A 6,499-nucleotide genomic window follows, 5' to 3' on the forward strand; every position below is an offset into this window, starting at 1 on the left:
CGGGGTGGTAGGCGAGCCCTCTCTCTGCCCACCTCACCTTCTCATCTACCCTTAAATAATCGATATGAAGGACTAGAACAAGACAATCTGAATGACAAAGTAGATAAAAACCCGTCCCAGTTGGAGGGGGCGCCTAAGACAAGGCGACCTACACATCGCATTGCTACATCATCCTTCAAAAAAGAAAGAAGGGCTATTGTTATGGGGGGCTCCCTTCTGAAAGGGACAGAGGGACCGATATGCCGACCGGACCCAACCCGCAGGGAAGTCTGTTGCCTCCCTGGGGCTCGGGTGAGAGACTTTGCCAAGAAAGTCAAGCGCCTGGTACGGCCCACTGACTACTACCCGCTACTGGTCTTTCAGGCTGGTAGCGATGAAGTAGCAACAAGAAGTCCGAAGGCGATCAAAAGAGACTTTAGGGATTTGGGGTGACTACTTAGAGGATCAGGGGCGCAGGTTGTGTTTGCCTCTGTCCTTCCGATAGGGGGGATCGAAGCTGAAAGGCGTGCTGTTCACATAAACTCGTGGCTTCGAGACTGGTGTGACCGGCAGAACTTTGGGTTCTTTGATCACGGGAAGGTCTATGCTACACCGGGCCTGATGGCACCGGATGGGATGCGCCTCTCTCGGAGAGGGGTAAGGATCTTTGGTCAGGAGTTGGCAGGGCTGATAGATAGGGCTTTAAACTAGAGTCGAAGGGGGAAGGGGCTAAAACCAGGCACGCCGGTGAAGACCTAAGGGATGGTACGCTAGAATCAGAGGGGCTGTGTGCCAGTGAGGTCCTTCGGTCAGATCCACAAGGTGCTGAGTGTAAGGAGACGCACCTGAAGTGCTTCTACACGAACGCACGCAGTATGAGGAATAAAATGGATGAGCTAGAAGTCCTGGCCCAGTCCCGCAACGACGACATCATCGGCATAAGCGAAACCTGGTGGGATGAGTCCTGTGACTGGGGTGTTGCGATAGATGGTTACAGGCCCTTCAGGAGGGACAGACAGGGTAGGCGAGGTGGTGGGGTGGCGATGTATGTGAAGCAGGGGCTGGACTGTGTGGAACTTCAGGTCGGCGATGGCAAAGTTGAGAGCCTCTGGGTTAGGATCAAGGGACGAACGAATAAAGGGGATGTCGTTGTGGGAGTCTATTACAGACCGCCTGGCCAGGACGATAGCGCCGATAACTTATTCTTTACAGAACTAAGAGAGGCCTTGAGATTAACTCCCCTTGTCCTTATGGGGGACTTCAACTTGCCAGACGTTAACTGGGAGCGCCACACGGCTGACACGAGCAAGTCCAGGAGGTTCATGAAGTACCTAGATGATAACTTCTTGGTGCAGGTGCTAACGGAGCCAACTAGGAAAGGTGCCCTCCTAGACCTGTTGCTAGAAAACAGAGAGGGTCTGTTGGGAGATGTGGTGATTGGTGGCCTCCTTGGTCATAGCGACCATGAAGTGGTTGAGTTCAAAATTTACGGTGACAGAAGGAAAAGTGCCACCAAAACCTCATCCCTAGATACGGGGAAAGCGGACTTCAGGCTGCTCAGGGAACTAGTCAGCAAGGTCCCCTGGGAAACTGCTCTTGAAGGCCTCGATGTCCACCAGTGCTGGTCATTCTTTAAGCGATGCCTCCTAGAAGCACAAGATCAGGCAATTCCTAAATATCGCAAGTCAGGCAGGCGGGGCAGGAGGCCGGCGTGGCTGACCAGGAACATTCTAATGGAGATTAGGCGGAAACAGAGAGTGTTTCACTACTGGAAGGAGGGCCAGGTGTCCTGGAAAGAATACAGGGATGCTGTTCGTGATTGCAGGGAGAAAATTTGTGTGGCCAAAGCACACCTAGAGTTGAAGCTGGCTGTGTCTGTGAGAGAAAATAAAAAGTTTTTTTTTAGATATGTGAATGGAAAAAGGAGAACTAAAGAATACATAGGGCCGCTCCTTGATAGGGAAGGTCTCCTCACAGACAATGACATAGGCAAAGCAGAGACGCTTAACGCCTTCTTTGCCTCTGTCTTCAATGCCGATGATGGGCTTCGGGACCCAGGGTGCCCTGAGCTGGAGGACCGGGACGGTGGGGATGACAAACTGCCAACCGACCCTGAACGTGTGCGGGATTTGCTACTCCACCTGGATCCCTACAAGTCCATGGGTCCGGATGGGATTCATCCCCGGGTGCTGAAGGAGCTGGTGGACGTCATCACGGAACCTCTCTCAATTATTTTTCAACGATCCTGGGAATCTGGAGAGGTCCCGGTAGACTGGAAGCTGGCAAATGTGCCGATTTTCAAGAAGGGTGAGAAAGAAGACCCTAGCAATTACAGGCCTGTCAGTCTCACGTCAGTGCCTGGTAAAATCATGGAGAAGATGGTTCTCGAACTTATTGAGGCGCACCTGGGGGACAAAGCAGTCATTGGTCCCAGCCAGCATGGGTTTGTGAAGGGTAGGTCCTGCCTAACTAACCTGATTTCCTTTTATGATAAGATCACCCGTATGGTGGACCAAGGGAAACCAGCTGATGTGATTTTTTTGGACTTCAGCAAGGCTTTTGACATGGTTTCCCATAGGATCCTACTGGACAAAATGTCCACCATACAGCTCAACTATTCTAGAGCTATTCTTGAATGAATAGCTCACTGGAAAAAGAGATGCAAACCTCCCTGGGCTGAAAAGTTATCCATATACCACTCATGAGTTTCAGCCTTATCAAAATTATGACTTTCTCAGGCTTTCTCAAAAACAAAACAAAACAACAACAAAACCAAGCCAAACCAAACCAAACCAAACCAACCAATAAACCATCCAACCAAAACCAAAAGCCAAAATATATAATTAATCAGATAACTAGATTTATAAATATTTATAAAATTTATAATCCTTTGGGTCTGGTACTAGCTTGGTATACTGCTAATTACATCATTAGCTGTATCCTATTTCATAGACCTCTGTTCCTTCTCCCCTGCCAGGAAGACTGTTTTCTAAAGTGCAGTGAGTAGGATTCTGATATATAAAAAATGAATATGTTATAAATGAAGTGCAAAGGGATGATGAAAGCTAAGTAATGTGAAAAGCAGACCGATCAGCCTGAAAAGAATTTGAAATCACTAGCAGTGAAAATCAGGGCAACAATTTTAACATAAGTGGCTGCATACTCTTTGCTTTTAACCTAGAGAAATGCTCTGATTTCTAATTAACTGGAGAAAAGCAGTCCTGTAGTCATGCACCTTCATGAACATCATATTGAGTATGGAAATGAAACAGAGGTGAATATTGTAAAAGTTCACATGAAATGTGTTCATTAGTCCATAAATCACACACCTTGACAAATACAGAAGAAGCATGAGATGTAATTTAATATTGTCTTAGGTCTCAAGAGAAATAAGTTATATGACTACTGAGTGACATATTAACTGTTAACATGAAATACGAAATGAAGGGACCATAATTTGATGGCCTGTTATATTCACAGAGAGGTAGATATTAGTGCTATGGACTTCAGGGTGCTTGTAACATCATATGTAAGCCCACAATGACTTCCTGTGTGACGGTTTGGAGGGTAAGAGCCATGCTGCCAGGCTGTTGTGTATCGGGCCCTGAGGTTGCTTGCGGAGGGCAGAGGCAGCCTTGCTGCACCACCTGCTCCTGCCTCCTTGGAAGGGCTGTGGAGCTCACTGTGGCCTGGGGGGACGGTGGGAGCCGTGGGGCTCCCGTGGCAAGGGAGGAGCGCAGCAGGTCTCTTCTGCTGCCCACTGTGATGAGGGAGGCCCCAGTGGACTGCAGGCTGGCAGACGTGCCTCCAGGCAACAGGAAGGGCTGGAAGGACTTTCCAGGGAATTACAGGCCCGTCAGTCTGATGTCAGTGTCAGGGCAGGTTACAGAGCTGTGTTTGGGATTTAGTATGAGACTAACGTTGGTATCACCCTGATGTTTTAATTGTTGCAGAGCAGTGCTTACACTAAGCCAAGGACTTCTCAGCTTCTTGCTCTGTCCTGCCAGCAGGCAGGCTGGGGTGAAGAAGAAGCTGGGAGGGGACAAACCCAGGACAGCTGACCCAAATTGGCCAAAGGACTAATCCATACCATATGGCGTCATGCTGAACAATTATATGGGGGATTGGACGGGGTGGGGGGTCTGGCTGCTTAGGAATAGCCTGGGCATCAGTCAGCGGGTGCATTGTACATCACTTGTTTGTACACTGTATTATTAGTTTTCCCTTCCCTTCCCTTCCCTTCCCTTCCCTTCCCTTCCCTTCCCTTCCCTTCCCTTCCCTTCCCTTCCCTTCCCTTCCCTTCCCTTCCCTTCCCTTCCCTTCCCTTCCCTTCCCTTCCCTTCCCTTCCCTTCCCTTCCCTTCCCTTCCCTTCCCTTCCCTTCCCTTCCCTTCCCGTTCGGGTTCGGGTTAGGGTTCGGGTTAGGATTCGGGTTAGAGGGTTGGGGTTAGAGGGTTCGGGTTCAGGTTCGGGTTCGCGTTTGGGTTCGGGTTTGGGTTCGGGTTCGGGTTCGGGTTAGGGGTTAGGGTTCGGGTTCGGGTTCGGGTTAGAGGGTTCGGGTTAGAGGGTTCGGGTTCGCGTTCTGGTTCGCGTTTGGGTTCGGGTTCGGGTTTGGGTTAGGGTTCGGGTTCGGGTTCGGGTTAGGGTTCGGGTTAGGGTTAGGGTTAGGGTTTGGGTTAGGGTTAGGGTTAGGGTTAGGGTTAGGTTTAGGGGTTAGGGTTAGGGTTAGGGTTAGGGTTTGGGTTAGGGTTAGGGTTAGGGTTAGGGTTAGGGTTAGGGTTAGGGTAAGGGTTAGGGTTAGGGTTAGGGTTAGCGTTACGGTTCGCGTTCGGTTTGGTGTTATGTTTGGGCTTAGGTGTAGGGTTGTTTTAGGATTAGGGTTGGATTAAGGTTAGGGTTAGGATTAAGGTTAGGGTTAAGGTTAGGGTTGGATTAAGGTTAGGGTTAGGGTTTGGGTTTGGGTCGGGTTAGGGTTGGGGTTAGGGGTAGGGTTAGGGTTAGGGTTAGCGTTAAGGTTAGGGTTAGGGTTCGGGTTAAGCTTAGGGTAAGGGTTTAGTTTAGGGTTAGTGTTAGGGTTAGGGTTAGGTTTAGGGTTAGGTTTAGAGTTAGGGTCAGGGTTCGGGTTAAGGTTATGTTTGGGGTTAGGGTTAGGTTTAGGGTTAGGGTTAGGGTTAGTGTTAAGGTTTGGCTTAAGTTTATGGTTGGTGTTAGGGTTAGGTTTATGGTTACGGTTAGGGGTAGGGTTGGATTAAGGTTAGGTTTAGGGTTTTGGTTAGGGTTGGGTTAGGGTTGGGGTTAGGGTTAGGGTTAGGGTTGTGTTAGAGTTGGGGTTAGGGTTAAGTTTAGGGTCAGGGTTACGGTTAGTGTTAAGGTTAGGTTTGGGTTAGGGTGAGGGTTACGCTTAGCGTTAGGTTTCGGGTTAGGGATAGGGTTAGGTTTAGGGTTAGGCGTTAGGGTTAGGGTTAGGGTTAGGGTTAGGGTTAGGGTTAGGGTTAGGGTTAGGGTTAGGGTTAGGGTTAGCATTAGGATTAGGCTTAGGTTTAAGGTTAGGTTAGGATTCAGGTTAGGGTTACGGTTAGGGTTACGTTTAGTGTTAGGGTTAGGTGTAGGGTTAGGTTTAGGATTAGGGTTAGGGTTAGGGTTAGGGTTAGGGTTAGGGTTAGGGTTAGGGTTAGGGTTAGGATTAGGGTTAGGGTTAGGGTTACGGTTACGGTTAGGTTTAAGGTTAGGTTAGGGTTAGGGTGAGGGTTACGCTTAGTGTTTGGGTTAGGGTTAGGGTTAGGGTTAGGGTTGGGGTTAGGGGTAGGGTTAGGGTTAGGGTTAGCGTTAAGTTTAGGGTTAGGGTTCGGGTTAAGCTTAGGGTTATGTTTAGGTTTAGGGTTAGGTTTAGGGTTAGGATCAGGGTTCGGGATAGGTGCAGGTTAGGGTTAGGGTTAGGGTTAGGGTTAGGGTCAGGGTTAGGGTTAGGGTTAGGGTTAGGGTTAGGGTTAGGGTTAGGGTTCGGGTTAAGGTTATATTTCGGGTTAGGGTTAGGTTTAGGGTTCGGTTTAGGGTTAGGGTTTGTTTTAGGGTTGTGTTAGCGTTGGGGTTACGGTTAAGGTTAGGGTCAGGGTTACGGTTAGGGTTTGGGTTTGGGTTCGGGTTAGGGTTAGGGTTAGGTTTAGGGTTAGGTTTAGTGTTAGTTTTAGGGTTAAATTTAGGGTTAGGTTTCGGGTTGTGGTTATGTTTGGGTTTAGGATTAGGGTTAGGGTTAGGGTTAGGGTTAGGGTTAGGGTTAGGGTTAGGGTTAGGTTTCGGGTTAGAGTTAGGGTTAGTGTTAGGTTTAGGGTTAGGTTTAGGATTAGGGTTAGAGTTAGGGTTAGGGTTAGGGTTAGGGTTAAGGTTAGGGTTAGGGTTAGGTTCAGGGTAAGGGTTAAGGTTAGGGTTAGGGTAGGGTTAGGGTTACGGTTGTGTTAGGGTTAGGGTTCGGTTTAGGGTTAGGGTTAGGGTTAGGTTTAGGGTTAGGTTTAATGTTAGGGTTA

The 6,499-nt window shown here is 48.8% G+C and overlaps 1 protein-coding gene across 11 annotated transcripts in view; it reads left to right on the forward strand.

Annotated features, from left to right (window-relative positions):
- The window catches only part of LOC113841751 (adenylate cyclase type 10), a 64,952-nt gene that overhangs the window by 53,931 nt on the left and 4,522 nt on the right, over positions 1–6,499 (forward strand). The window lies entirely within an intron of this gene.

Source organism: Anas platyrhynchos, chromosome Z (assembly GCF_047663525.1).
Source record: "Anas platyrhynchos isolate ZD024472 breed Pekin duck chromosome Z, IASCAAS_PekinDuck_T2T, whole genome shotgun sequence".
NCBI classification, from domain to species: domain Eukaryota; kingdom Metazoa; phylum Chordata; class Aves; order Anseriformes; family Anatidae; genus Anas; species Anas platyrhynchos.